This window comes from Carettochelys insculpta, chromosome 9 (assembly GCF_033958435.1).
Source record: "Carettochelys insculpta isolate YL-2023 chromosome 9, ASM3395843v1, whole genome shotgun sequence".
Lineage (NCBI taxonomy): Eukaryota > Metazoa > Chordata > Testudines > Carettochelyidae > Carettochelys > Carettochelys insculpta.
In genome coordinates, this window is record NC_134145.1 from 4,390,245 (window position 1) to 4,406,269 (window position 16,025).

Here is a 16,025-nt window from a genome sequence, read left to right on the forward strand (position 1 = left end):
GGGATGACAAGTAACTGGCTCTGGTGCAGTTATAAAAACCAAAAAATCCAGCTGACACTATGCATTTGAGATTCAGCCCTGTACTGACTTCCTTCTCCATCTACCAATACTGTGCCATAATAGAAAAGGCTAATCACTACATGCCTCTGCTTTCTTGATGCTCTCCAGATATTTCTCAACTGCTTCAGTCCAGCCAGGAGGCTACTTCCTCTTAGTCCACTGACACCAGAACTAGGCACACCTGTAGAAATCTGAGTTCTCTGTAAGCTGTGCAGCCATGCAGCTATTTCGACCCACGCAGGCCATCCAGCAGGCCACACAGAGTTGGAATGTGAGGCAGCTGGAAGACAGACGACTCCCCTCCCCACCCTCCCTCTGCCCCCGCCCATGAATCTGCCACACCTGGGTTGCCTGGCCCTGGCCCACCCTCTGCCATGGGCAGGTCAGCCCTACCATGACTTTGCTGAGGCCAGGGCAGCATGGTGAGAGTGACCTGGCCCTGATCTGATTCTGCAGGGGTTGGGGCTTGTCGTGGCAGGGTGGCCTGGAATCCCCTGCCCCACACCTGTCACAGCAGGGGCGACCAGGTCCTGGAGTTCCCTGATCCCAATCCTTACCCCTCACACCCACACACACCATTCTCTGTACCAGCCTCACACCAGAGGCCACAAACCCTAATGCTCTGTCCCGGCTAGGGTTGTCAACTCTCCCAGATCAGATGAACTTAACACCACTTATGGCAATGGCATCAGGTCCAACTAAGCTGGTAACCCTAGTCCCAAGCCCCAGAGACCCTCATCCTCAGCTCTACCCCACAGCCCCAGCTAGAATCCTCACACTCCTGGCACCCCAATGCTCTGCCACAGACCTGAGCCCCCTCCCACACTCAGAACCCACTGGAAACATCTCTATACTGTTGCACATAAAATTCACTTGCTCAGGGGTGGGAAAGCTTAGAGGAAAAGCTGGTAGAAATACCCTGATCGAACAGGAGATCTATTCATCAATCCCTCTTCTGTCATCAAATTCAACCTTCCTATCTGCCTATCTTCAACCCTTCCAATTCTCCCATCTCCCCACTTATGCACTCGCACAAAGCCACCTCTTAACCACCACCAACCTTCAACATCGGTCCACTTATCCCACAAATAGAGCTGTGTTTTTTTCTCTGCTGCCCTTATGTACAAAAGGCCTTTCCTAAATTCTCTTTTTAAGACCATCCCTTTTTCTCCCCTTCAAATCCCTTTTCAAGACTCACTGCCCTGTGGTGAGATGTGAGACCCGTAAGAAAATCAGCCAGTGAATGCAGACTAGGTTGCAGAACAGTTAGATTTATGTGATTTTGTTTATTTACAGTTTGATCAAAACTAAGAATTTAGAACTACCAAGTTGTACAACAGTTAATTTGTGTGACTACATGACCTCAACATGACCCTTGTTTTTTCTCTCTCTTGCTTGCTTCCAGCTTGGCTGAAGCAAGCAAGCATCAGCTCTTTGAAATAAGGTCCTTATTGCATTTATTTATATAGAACTTAGCACAAATGAGTCCAATTCTGACTGCGACCTTTGCATTCTACAGCAATAAAAATATCACCCTTCTGGTTTGGGATTCCCAAATAAGAAACTAAAGAGATTAAACAGCAAGGAAATTTCAATCTACAAATTCAAAATTTGCCATTACGTGAACAGTTAGTCTAACAGGCTACCTGGCAGAATAACTGAGTAAAATCATCCCAAATGCTAAAAAAAGCAGTAACAAACTCTAACCAGGAACCCTTAGGTATCTGGGACAGTAAAGGATTAGACCCATGCATAAATCTCTCGAACCACAGCAACACACAGAAAAAAATCTCACAGAAGAGCCTCAAGTCATCAATCAAGATGAAATCAATAGGCTCCATGCATTCATAAACAGAAGCAACAGTCATTATGAGCTAATTGAAGCATCCTGCCCAGATGATAAACATTAAACTCATCCCCAAACAGCAACAAAAATGCTGATGTACCAATATCTGCATATTGTGAAGTGTAACTTTAAAAATCCTTCTGTTCACTCACTCACTCTCTCTCGCGCGCACACACACAAAAAATATAAAGGAAAGTTATCAATTGCTTCAGAGAGAATTTTTCTTCCCACTCTCTTGCACTCAGCACTTGAACCAAATTCACACAGCAGTCTCAGAAGGTCAGTGCCAAGCCTCTGCCCACCTCGCTGAAATAGCAGTGAGGTAAATGAGAAGATGACAGAAGTTCCATGAAACTGAGGTGTTTTTCAATGCCATTAATTAAGTTAGCCCGAACAGCAGATTTATGAAACAAGTGAATTGTATAGGAATCAATTCACTTATTGACAGAAATGAGAATGGATAGCTTAACTCCTTCTAGTGAGCTCTGATAGTTAAGTCATACTGAATTGGAAGGGAACTGGAAAAAAATATCTTGACTCTTGGTGAGATTTATGTTGTCCATTTATTTACACCGCTCATTCTGAAAAAAGGATCTTGTTTGACTATGGGCTTTGAAAGCCATCAAAGCATACCAGACCATGAAAGGCTTTCAGTTACCTTTCAGGATGAAAGCAAGAAAGCAGAAATTAAACAGAATCCCGATTCTTCTGCCAATGCTAGCTACCTAGCCTTTCAAAAAATCTGCATCTATAGCAGAGGGGAGGCTGCAGCTGCAAATCTTCAAATATTCAGTGGGTAAAAGTTCTTGCGAAAGTTTCACAGTCTCCTCATCTGCTGTCATCCAAGACACCTACAATTAGGGCAATTCAGCGTGCGCTAAAGAATGAGGAACGGCTAACCTGCATCTAGAGACAGTGCCATCTCTGAACAGATTAAGACATGCAATTTATTTTAAAACCAAATCAAAGTCTTATAAACCTGTTGCTATTTCATATTTATTAGCTTAAATTATGGACTCCAGTAACACTGAATCAGAAAACTACGGCTACAGAAAGCTTTACTCATAATGAAATGCCCTTCACATCTTGTCAACCTTCCTGCAGTATTTTGACATTGCTGCATCCTCTCTTCTCAGTCTATGTCAGTTTTTAAAGGCCCTGTCTCAAAACAAATATTTGCAGGTTTAAGGACTATGCACAAGGCTTGTGTCTCCCTCTGAAGTGTCACATGGCTTAATATTGTGCTATAAAAGAAAGAGTATCACCAAATTACATTTACCCACCTCACCAAAAAATTAACATAGGCACAAGGAATATCAATTTCTGAAAGAACAGAAAGACCAGATGAGGGAGATGGAGTAATTTAAGAATGTAAAGATTGAACCTCTCTAATCAGGAACTCTCTCATCTGGCAACATCTGTAATCTGGCATGATTTTAGTTAGCTAGATGACCAATTACATAGGTTTGGCCAAGTTTCGCACGGTCCCTTAAAGTTTATTTCCAGCCTCCAGCACAAGCTCTCAGTGTTCTGTGCTGTTCTTTAGCTGTAATTTACCCCTATATTTCTTCTAAGAGCCCAATAAGCAGTGAAAGTGTTGGTAATGCTGCTAGACCAGGTTTGGTTTTTTTTTCCATTCGAGAGCTACACGGCAATTTTTAACATGTTCCGGTGGCCTAACACAAAATAGCCCCAAACCTCCTTCGCATCCCCAGGCTTAATCCCTCCCAGACCCAAAATCGCTGCCCTTCCAGGTTTTAACACCCCGCCACAGCCGGGCACCCTATACCCCACCCCAGTGAGTCGCCAGAGCTACCGCCGGAGTTGTGAGAGCCCTGTAATCTGCACCGCCAGAGCCCTACTGTCACCTGTTAAAAATGCTGGCACTGCCAGCTCAGCAGGCCAGAATTTGGCCCGTGTGACATATGTTGGACACTCCTGTATTAGACAATATTGACCTCCCGTGGTCTGGCATATCCTCTCATCAAGCACTGGTCAGGTCCCAAGGGTGCTGGATTAGAGAGGTTCAACTTGTATTTACACTGCAAAAAATCAAAGCCTTTACATAATACAGAGTAAAGATTCCTAAATGGCAATGTACAAACCCTCACATTCGCAAAATTTCAAATCAATCATTAGAGATATCAAGTCTTGCTTTGTCTACATAAACATTCTATCAAATCCAAAGATACCTGTTTACTGAAAGACAACCTACTTCATAGTCCCTTTTAAAGAACATAGGCCCACACCAGATGCACATTAATATGTCATATATACAGTTAAATCAATGTATGAATATTAATGATTTTATATTAAGTAATCTCATTCTTGTTGAGCTACACACAACTAATCTCAATTTAATATGGTGCCAAAACATTTTGATTCACATTTCTCATCACACACAAATCAATGTCAGATTTTAAAGTGATATTGAAATACTGTGCATTTCTTTATTCTTGAATATATATTTATAAGTGGGAAGCTTCAGGTATATCATAAACTTGTCACTTAATATACAAGCCAAATGAGGCTGCTGGAGGTTTTATAAGTGCCCAGATATTAATTTTTACATAATTAATTTTTCTAATATAGGTAAATTTAAACTAGATATTCTTAATATAAATGTAAGAAGCATGTGATCAAGTTTCTAAATTAAAAGGAGTGCTACAGACCAAGGTAAGAAAACATTCTTAGTCACAACTTAGAAAGTGTGTGTTTCTTAAATTTTATGTCCAATGGACACAACGTGCTTTAACCACACACATATATTGGGTTCTTAGCATATTAGGGTTAAATATAACCAAACTATTGTTTTACTCTTATCAAAAACTGATATTAGAAATAAAAAATGATCAGTTTGCAATAATTCCTTTTCTCTCCAAACACAAACACTGAGGGCTTGTCTACACTACCACCCTCCTTCAAAGGAAAGATGGTAATTAGGGTGTTGGCAGTTTACCAGTGAAGTGTTGTGATGCATACGCAGCACTTCTTTAAGCAAATTTGCACACACAGCCCCCCACGACAACTTCAAAGTTTTAAACTTCGAAGTACTAGCTTGCTTCTAGCCACGGCTTACCTGCAGGTATTTTGAAGTGCTGGGGCAACTTCAAAGTACCGTCAGGTGAGCTGCAGCTAGACGTGAGCCAGTACTTCGAAGATGTCGAGGTGGGGGGGGTGAAATTTGCTTAATGAAGTGCTGCGTACTCAGTGCAGCACTTCATTAGTAAACTCCCAACACCCTAGTTACCATCCTTCCTTCGAAGGAGGGTGGTAGCGTAGACACAGCATGAGTGAAGTTAAAATAACTTCAGGATTACAACACACATTAAATTAAAAAGCCTTGATTTATATGAAGGAGACACGATAGGAAATGCAAACATCCCTAATCAAGATCTAATCTTGCCAAATGTCTTGACAGATTAGGAATGAGTCAAAATTGAAACTATGCAGTGAGTAGAGAGAGCCCTCTTCTTGTCAATATCATGTCTTCATAGAAGCAGGCTCTGATTTTAAATGCCAAACCTCATATTTACTGGCAGATGCACCTGGCATTGCTTGGGCCCTTGCGGTGGCTCAGGGCAGGGTTTGGGGGAATGCAGAAATCAGTGGCATGAGGTTGGGAAGTGCAGGGGGCTCAAGGCAGTTTCCCTGCTCACGCAAGCCCAGAGGAGCCAGAAAACAAGCTGCAGCCTGGTTCCCATCTCCCCTTGACTTGCACAGAAATTTGAGTTATGTGGGGGTTGCAGCAACCTCATGTAACTCAAGGGTTTACTGTATATCGGTCCTCCTCTGTGTGTCCCCTCTTTTTCCACATTCTGGAAAACATTCCCATTCTAGGCACTTCTTATTTTCCTGGCACAACTAAATACTGACCTTGCTTTAAGGTAAGATAAAAGAAAGCTACATACCAAATTTGGTGGCTCTAGCTCTTACAGTTTAGTAGAAGGTCTTAAATAAACAGATTAACAGACATACAAATGGACTGATGCACTCTAAAATATACAGAATGAAGAAAACTGTTTATATTACCAAAGGCACAATTAAACTAGAAGGCTCTCCCTCAAAGTCATTGTTAGATTTTGTCATTGAAGAAACGTTCATTTAACTCATTTCAGGTCAAGCGCCAAATTTAAACTTTCAAAGCCTGTGATATGGTAACAGGCTCAAACAATCAGATCTCTGGGGTAAAGACTATTTGTTATACTCAGAGCTAACAGCAACCGCATTGAGCATAATCTTCACTTAACATACCTGTCATGGTAAGTTAGTTAATCACAAGCTCTCCGACCTCAGACATAAAGGGCTACAATACTGCCCATGAATTTTGGGCAAAGTAGATAATATGTTTGTACTAAAGACTGTTTGTGTAAGAGCATGTTATGGAAAGGAGAATATGAAGACCAGTGACTCAGGCAAAAAGCAAGAAAGCCAAGCTGCAATCTGTGAACATGGTGTATGGCTCTGTAGAAGCCTACAGAAGATTTTTAAGCTGGTGTTGACTAAAAGGCTTGAGACTGCAAAATAAATTCTTATTTTGTTTTGTTTCTTCCCATATTTGTTTATAGGAATATAGAAAGTCATCTTTCTACAAACAAGGTTGCATCAAAAGGTAACAGACACCCACAATTTCTCCGCCTAACTACAAAAATTTATAAGACCCTGAATTTTCGACAATCTGCTTTCGTCAAAAAGGGACAAGATCTTTAAACGTATTTCCACAAAAACTAACAAAAAGGCATTCCAATTTGCGTACTTCTAACTACTCTAATAAAAATATTAATTCTCTTATCTTCCTTCATTTATTTTTATTACATTTTTTGCTATTCCAGTTAGCTCTTAGCTCTGAGTAGTTACCCAACTATATCCCTACAATTTCTGCTAAATCACTCTGCTTATTCAGAACAGATATATGTTTTTCTTGCATACAATCCTAATCACCAATGACCCTGGTGCACCAAAAATACGCAGTAATAAAGGGGATTGCAAGAAGGAAAATCTCAAAAATTACAACTGTTAATTTAATAAAGTGGCAAATTTGTAAAAAGTATGTTTGAGAAATATATGTAGGTCCCACAAACTGTCAAACAGCTCATGCTACCTCAAATATTGATGAGCCAAGGGAAATTTATTAATACAAGGGAACAGTGTAACTGTGGCAAAATAAAGCAACCACCATTCTGGGATAAAAAAGCAGATCAGTAGCACTTTAAAGACTAACAATTTCTTAGGTGATGAGCTTTCGTGGGACAGAAAACTCATCACCTAAGAAATTATTCTGTTCGTCTTTAAAGTGCTACTGGACTGCTTTTTTTGTTTTGATAGTATACAGACTAGCATGGCTCTCTCTCTGTTATCATTTTGAGATGTAACTGCAAAATTGTTTATTCCTAGGGGAATCCTGCACTACTGCATATGTGGAGAATTAATGCCCTGCACTGATTTATTTGTTTCCCCACAGAAAAATGACTGACAGCTGAGCAAAGGGAACCTGGAACAGCAGTCACCCACCCTTCCTCAGCCTCAGGAGAATGTCATTCCCAGAATCTGGAACAGCCAGAAGAGAGTTAAGTCACTGCATTGGGGGCTCAAGGGGCTCCAGGAAGTGCTGGATCAGACCCACCCCATCATTTATCCAGCACCTAATCAGCCATACCCCCCACCTCAGCATTATACCCTGCACCTAAACCCTCCATCCTGCCAAGGCTCATCCTCATGCACCCAGACCCCTTCACCCCAACTTACCCCATCCCCTGCATCTGGCCTTTCCTAGTCCCACCATTCAGGAGCTTATGGTGGTAGTCCAGATGCAGAAGGTGGGGTTCAGCACCCATTTCCAGAAACTTCCCCCAGCTCTGCATTCCTCCCTGCTTTGTTTCCTCAGCCACAGAGGGGTTGGTCATGTATAAGGAGCTTCTCCCCCATTTGCAAAACCCCTGAGCATCTGGACCTCTCCTCCATACTAACTGCCCTGCTGATTCCCACCTCCCTTGCATTCAGAAAAGATGTCTATGCCTCTACATCCAGACCCCACCCCCACAATGAGCCTCACCCACTGGACAAACAGCCCCCCCATTCAGCCTTTCACATAAAAATCCCAAAATGAAGACCAAGAACGACTAAGAGCTTGTCCACACAATTTCCAATGCTAACACTAGCATAGCTCCTCATGTGGATACTATGCTTAAGAGTGTTTTTTCTGGTTTAGCTTATGTTGCTCTGTAACCTGCACAAACTAAACCAGAGTAAGGCTTAGTCTCCAATAAAGCATTAGGGTGACCTAATTATGTCAATGTCTACACCAGACTGTCAATTCCACCAAAGTCCCCTGCTACACAGACATGAAAGGCATAGCACTTATGTCTATGGAGACACTGCACTGCTTACATTGTAAATTGGCTGTCATCCCTAACCGAGGCTGCCGTCTGAAGCCCATCTACCTCTGCCCCCTGAACCAACAGCCCAAGCTGTCAGCCTGGCATGGCACCTCCCCATCACTGTCAGCCCCGCCAGGGCTCACAGCTGGGGCCTCTGCATTGTTGGATGAGTTTTCTTCCCAAACAAGACTAGAAATAACTTGCAGTTTTAATGTACAGTAAACCCCGCCAAGATATGCGCAACCGAGTCGTGCATGTCTCAGGTTAACATGACCACCGCTACTGACAGGAGCGGTGAAACCAACCCTGTCAGCGGCGGCAGCCGAGAGTCAGGCTCTCAGATGCTGCCACTGACAGGAGCAGGGAAAACTGAGGAGGGCACCAGCTCTGGTCAGTTTCCTGGGTCTGCAAGCAGAGGGGAGCCTGGAGCCAAGCTGCCCCCCCCTTCCCTAGCTCCCTTCCACTCCCTGAAGCTAGGAAACTGACCTGGGCTGGTGCCCTCCTCAGTTTCCAGGCTCCCCTGCAGGCTGCATGGACAATTTGACTTACACAAGGGTTTGCAGCCCCGTGCAAGTCCTAGGTCTACTGTTACCTTCAATTCTTCAGAAACTGATTGTATCTTTACAGAACTTACAATTAGGGCCCCATGACTTTTTTTGCAAATGCAGAAATGAAAAACTCACTACTTGCTCCCACCAGTGGTTCTCACTGCAGGCACTGTAGGGCACTTAAGACTGCTAAAAAGAGGGGTAATTTGTGTCAGTGAGCATGGGAACATTAACGATTTCCCATCAGATATCTGACTGAAATATATTACACGCATTCCAATAGGCACCACGCTATCATCACCTCTTATAACATGAATTAAACTCTTTTCAAAAAGCTTAAATACTTAATGCCCAAAACGTCACTCTATTTTGAAGAGTGACCAAAAATGGCACAGCAGATTTCCATGGTTGCTTCCATATGAAATATACGTACTTAATAACAAGAAGTTTCCTTTTCAGATTGGCACAGTTGCAAACAATCTTAAATCTTTCAATTCTCACACATCACAGTAATGTTCCTCAAGGACAGATGTTTTCAGCTGGATTCCAAACATATATACACACTTCAAAGATTCATAAAACCACGTGGTTAGAAGACACTGCAAGGGCCACCTAGTCTAACCCCCTGCCAAGATGCAGGATTTGTTCCATCTGAACCAACCAAGACAGATAGCTATCTAGCCTCCTTTTGAAAATCTCCAGAGAAGGCACTTCCAGGACCTCCCTAGGCAGTCTGTTCCATCATCCAACTGTTACTATATTATAAAGTATTTCCTGAAATTTAATCTAAATCTGCTATTCTGTACTTCTAATCCATTGCCTCTTGTTCTGCTCTCTGTGGTAAGAGAACAACTTTTGCTTATCTTTTTTCTAATGGCAGCCTTTCAGGCATGTGACTACCACTATCACATTCCCTGCATATGATCTCTTTTACAAACTAAGCATACACAGTTCTTTATGCCTTTGCTCAGATGCCTTACAATCCATCTCTTCGATAATCTGTCACTTACCTCTAGAACCTTTACAGTTTCTCTACATCTTTTTTTCCCAGCATGATCCAAACTGGACAGTACTCCAGGTGAGGCCTAAGAGGTGCCACATACCCTAAGAAGCACCAAATGGCGTGGTATTATTGCCTCACATGACCTGCATACTAAGCCTCTGTTAATGCAACATAAAATTGCATTTGCCTTTTTCCCTGCCCTGGAACAGCAACACTGTTGACTCATGTTGAGGTTACAATCTTCCACAACTTCCAGACCTTTTCCACAAGTGCTGATGCCAACCCAGTTATATCCCCATTCTGTATTTGTGCATGTGGTGTTTTCTTCCCAACTGTAGCACCTTATAATTTGTCTTTACTGAATTTTATGTTCTTATATATATTCTAATTCTCCAATTTATCAAAATTGCTTTGATTTTCGGCTGCTTTCACAAGTACTTGCAAACCTCCCCGCTTGTGCCATGTGCAAATTTGATCAGTTGGTTCTCCTATTTCAACAAAAATATTGACCACCACCAGATCCAGAATATGTTCCTGTGGAACCCACTCAAAATCTCCTTCCATTCTGTCATTCCATAGTTACTCATTTACAGTTGTTTAACCAATTATGTAACCACTTAATGGTAGTGTTGCCAAACATTTCTCAAGCTAACTTACAAGGCTTGTGTGTGACTGTGTCAAAAGAACTGACAGAACCTAGATATACCACATCCACCACATTTCTTCTATCCACCAAAGGAGTTATCCTGTCAAAGAAGGGCAGCAAGATGATTTGGCATTATTTGTTCTTGGCAAACTGATATTGGCTTCTAGCGTTTACGCCTTATTCCTCCAGGTATTGACAAACAATGTTTTCCACATTGTTCTAGTAGCTTCCACAGTTTTGAGGTCAATTTGACTGATAAATAGTTCTCCAATACCTCCTCATTTTTAAATATAGGTACTACATTAGCCTTTTTGCAGTCTTCAGGGAACCCTACTGTCCTCCGTGAGTTTGTAAATATTGTCAGTGAATTCATGATTTCTTCAAATAATTTGGTCAGTACCCCGGAGTGAACATCATCAGGTCCCATGGACTTCATTCCATTGAAATTCATTCCTATTAGTCAGAAGATCTCCGACATCTATTTATCATGATCTGCCTATCCGCCCCTTTACTCTCTATGGTAATTTTGCTAGTTGTCTAGTCATGGTTTTTTTGTTTTTGGTTTTTTTCGTGTGTGAAAGGACTGAATCATTGGTACTTGGCCTTGTCCATTGATCAAAATGTCCCTAGTACACCACATTCCTCCCCCTCCCCCAGTATAATTGTAGGACCCCTGTTGTTGGGTCTAACATTTTTTGCCCCCTGCATCTCATGCCTTAATTTGACTTTCCTTATTTTGTCCCTCCATGCATGTGCTATTTCCATGCATATTTGCTTGGTGACATGTCCCACCTTCCATTTCCTATATGCATTCTTTTTGAGAAACAATATGGACATCTGACAATAGAGAGTCACCTCAGGGGAAAGACAGCTAAGTGGTTTGGGCTCTGGCCTGCTAGAACCAGGGATGAGCGCTCAATCCTTAAGGCAGCCTTTTAGGAGTCTGGGGTAAAGAAATTAAAACAATCTGTCTGGGATAGTGCCTGGTCCTGGCAGGGGACTGGACATGTCCCACCTTCCATTTCCTGTATGTATTTTTTTTATTTTAAGCAGTAAAAACCTCCTTGTGCAGCAACATAGGCCTCCTCTGGCTTTCACCTTTCTTTTCCTCTTCATGAGAGCAGCCTGATGTAATATTAGATACACAACATCTTCTAGAAATTACCAGCCCCCTTCAACTTCTTTTCTTCATTCTTTCCACAGGACCTTGCCTATTATTTCTAAGAGTGGTTGAAATCTGCCATTAGTGTCCTTGTTTTGCTGTTCATGTTGTCCTTTCCTTAGGATTCTATATTCTATCGGATTATGATCACTTCCCTCCCAAGCTCATGACCATGTTCACATTCACAACTAATTCATCTTTGTTGGTCAATACCACATACAAAACAGAGCACGTCTTTGTTTCCTCAAATTTCTGAACCAAAATGTTGTCCCCTACACATGCTAAAAACTTGCAGGACGTATGTTTTGCTTTAACAGTCTTCCAAAATTTATCAGGGATGTTAAAATCTCTCAAAATAGCTCACATACGAGATTTGATTGTATTTTAATTCATCATCCTCAAGAATTACCAACATGTGTATTCATAAGAATGTTTCTCCCCTTCTGTAACAGAGAGAAAGCTGTGCTAGTCTATATAGTATCAAAGTAAAAAAGCAGTAAAGTAGCACTTTAAAGACTAACAAAATAATTTATTAGGTGAGATTTCGTGGGACAGACCCACTCCTTCAGACCATAGCCATACCAGAACAGACTCAAGATTTAAGGCATAGAGAAACAAAAATAGTAATCAAGGTTGACAAATCAGAAAAAAAATTATCAATGTGAGCAAATCAGAGAGCAGAGGGGCGGTGGGGGAGTGGGGAATCAAGAATTAGATTAAGCCAAGTATGCAAGAGATCCCCTAGAGCGTCCCAGAAAATTTACATCCCGGTTCAAACCTCATGTTAATGTGTCGAATTTGAATATGAAAGAGAGTTCAGCAGTCTCTCTTTCCAAAGCAGTGTGAAAATTCTTCTTCAATAAGACGCAAACTCTTAAGTCATTAAGAGAATGGCCCACTCCATTAAAATGTAGACTAACTGGTTTGTGGATCAGGAGTGTTTTGATGTCTATTTTGTGACCATTAACTCTTTGTCTGAGAGAGTCTGAAGTCTGTCCAATATACAAAGCATCTGAGCATCTCCCCTTCTGGTAAGAGTAGCTAATGGACTTTTTTTTTTTTTTTTTAAAGGAAGGTACTGGATTTAACCTAGAATATGTTTGATCTTGAGGCAAAAAGTTGCTACCAGTATATTCCAGTCTCAGTAGGACTATCAGAAGGACATGTACAGTACTTACTCCTGCTTGCTATACTGCTCTAAGAAGTCTACCACCAAAACACACCTTCCCTTCATGCTACTCTACATGAGCTCTAAAGCTGGCATACCATAATACTTTGCACATTTGTAATCTTGTTTTTAAATGAAGTAATGTACCCCAAATGTAACCTCAGTTTTATATATATTAAAAGGCCTTACTACAAAAACCATGACTAGTAGAACCAGCACAGTAGATATTGAGGCAACCTGTTGGTGTCTGAATGGAAACAAGCCAAAACTTATGAAACTTTAATTAGCTTATCTGCAGTTGTCTGTACTTTAAACCACATGAAACGCAGGTCAAGCCAAACTGATAACTTTTAGCTTCAGTTTAAGTCAGCATAATCATCTAGCCACACCTTCAATCCATCTTTCCTGAGAAGCTACTGCTGCCAATAATGCTTCAGCATTTACAAAACAATATTGCTTCCCAATGCTGAACTCTACCATAAGCTTTTTCAGTAGACTCTGTTTCTTACGGGAGCACGACAGTGGATGCAGATGTCATGGAAAGATCTGTATGTTGGCACTGCTCCCAAGGCCTGTGGTATTGTGCCACAAAGACCATAATGTAAAACTGCCAGTACTACTCCCTTCCCACCTTCTGCTCTTTATCATAAGACTAGACCTCACAAACCAACTATCACAATACCAGGTGCCCATCCTAACAGTATGCCCAATATGGGGACATGCAACTATTTAAAGGCAGAAACACCTAAATGCCAGAGAATTCAACATTCTAATCATTCAAAAAATTTTAGTTTTGGTCAACTTGTTTTTTTTTTAAACTTGGAAATACATTTCTGGTGCAAAGCAGAAAACCTGCTATTTAAAAAAAGTCATTCATCATGTAGCAAATAGGCTAAAACGATTTCCAACCAGTCATACACAGGTACTAAAAAGCCCTATGAAAAACTAGCTACCTGCATATCTATTTTCGGAATTTTGTCCTCTAAAATATTTCAACACAATACAAATTTTGAAGCTACTTGTGGAAAAACTCTTCCAACAAATCTAGTTTGTGAAGCCTCCAAATTGGCTTGGACCTCCAAAAGTAATACTACAACGTTCTTTGTTCAGTACCAGAGAAAGATCCACCAAACTCCCTGAAAATCTGCTCCACACTACGTAACGGTTTGCTTGATTTTATGACTTAAATTCAAAGAACTTTTCAAAAAACAAGTAACATTTGTTTACACTTGAAAGCCACAGAAAACAACATTTAAAAAAACAGAGTTCCTTAGTTAAAAAACAGTTTTGTAGTGGTGGTGGATGTTTGGAGCTTCTTTTAAAATGCCTTGCTTTAATAATTAGCTTTGTAGAATCACAGATATTCCGATATGTAGATAGTATTTTGTTTACAGAATATAGCATACCGAATAAAGAGACTAAGTTTTCTATTATATTCTCAAACGGATTATTGTCAATCTTCAGTAAAGAATGATTGTTCAATCAGTTAACTTAGCTGGAAAAAATCCATGTATGTCAACTGAATGAAGCAACTCAAGGCACACAAAATTCACTATACAAATGAATCTGGGTACAAATACCCACACAGTTCTTCTCCTAAGAAAGGAAAATTAGTGATATTTAAAATTGTTTAACCTCAAGACATGCAAATCTGTGGATGTGTGCTTTTTATCTGTAGATACCTGCATCCACAGAAATCCAAAGCCTGTTTTTGCTGATACAAGTTTTCTGTCTACAACCCTGAAAACCATATTCATAGGTATCCGCATCCATAGATCAATTTTGCAGATGCGCACACCAATTCTGTATCCATAAGGGAGGGCTCTAGTTACACCATCGACATGTGCCAAAGAAGGCTGTGAGCAAATAGTGGTGACTGTGCGCACCACAACTTAAGAGGTTCAACACGAAAGGTCTTTTAAAACAGACCATTTTCAAGTAAATAAGTTACTAACGGGAGTCACTAGGTTTATTATTTTACCCCCCATCTCACACACTTAAATTCTCCAAACTCCTTTGGACTCTCACACCCGAATTACTGGGTCTTTAAAAAAAAAAAAAATCAATACCGCAGAGAATATTTAAATCACCAATACATACATACATAAATTTAAATCTTTATTTTATTTAAGTTATCAAAAAATCTAAGACAGAATGTGCTAAGAGTGCACTTAATTTTGAAGTAAGCCCAATGAACTCCCTGGCTCTTCTGGTTTTTATTTTATTTTTTTTTATTTTGAGAAAACAAATATAGAATGGGGTTCCCTAGGAAAAGCTGAGTTATGCTGAAGTAAAATAGGGAATAGACTTATGGCATCACCATTGTGGTCAGTGGCCATGATGTTCCACAATAAGGTGCATGTATTACATAATACCAGACAAGAAAAAGACATTGGAAACTGACCACTCTAGCTTTCTCTTACTGCAGCTTTCTGTATTGTATACTTGAGTGATAGACTCTAAATCTAGTTAGCAAAACCAGCCATAAGGATCAGCCAAGTGAAACTGTTTTTCCTAGAAACATCTACCACAGCAAACACCATGAGAATTCACTGGTTAAAAAGAATCATTTATACTAAAAGTCAGAGTCTTGAAGAATGATGCATTGCAAAGTAAATTATTTAAAATTACCAATAATCTGATCCACTCTGCCATATCCACATGATTTTCTCTCAACAGGCAGTTTTTCTTTTGTTTCATTCTTGTAACTAACCCTTGCATCTTCTTGCAGTGCTTACACTTGACACATTTTCCTTTTTTACCCAGGGAATGAATTTCTTCAAGATATTCCCAGCTAGGGTCTCTCTTACACCCAGAAGCCATGACAGTTTTTCTAAGGCAAAGTGTGGGAGAATATAGGAAGTTATGTATGTGCTGAATAATGTCTTCCCTTTTTCTTTCCAGTCCACTGTTCCTTTCTATGCTGCGCTCATCCTTTCCTACATATTCCCTCTTTGTGTTAAGACAACATCTAAACTAACTCTGCCATGCTTGGCAAAGCTCCACCCCCACACAAGCACAGAACAAGAACAGGCCTCTGCAGCCTCCTCTTCAACTCTCCTCTTATACTGTATTTGCTGCATAGTAGAACCCTGAGATATGCGCAAGTAGAATGCACGTATCTTGGGTTAATGTGACTTTGAGTAGCAAGGAGCTGGTGCCTCGCTCTTGGCTGCCAGGTGCCAGCTCCCCACCACTCAGAGGAGCAGGAAGAC

The 16,025-nt window shown here is 40.9% G+C and overlaps 1 protein-coding gene across 2 annotated transcripts in view; it reads right to left on the reverse strand.

Annotated features, from left to right (window-relative positions):
• The window catches only part of GPBP1L1 (GC-rich promoter binding protein 1 like 1), a 46,436-nt gene that overhangs the window by 26,404 nt on the left and 4,007 nt on the right, over positions 1-16,025 (reverse strand). The window lies entirely within an intron of this gene.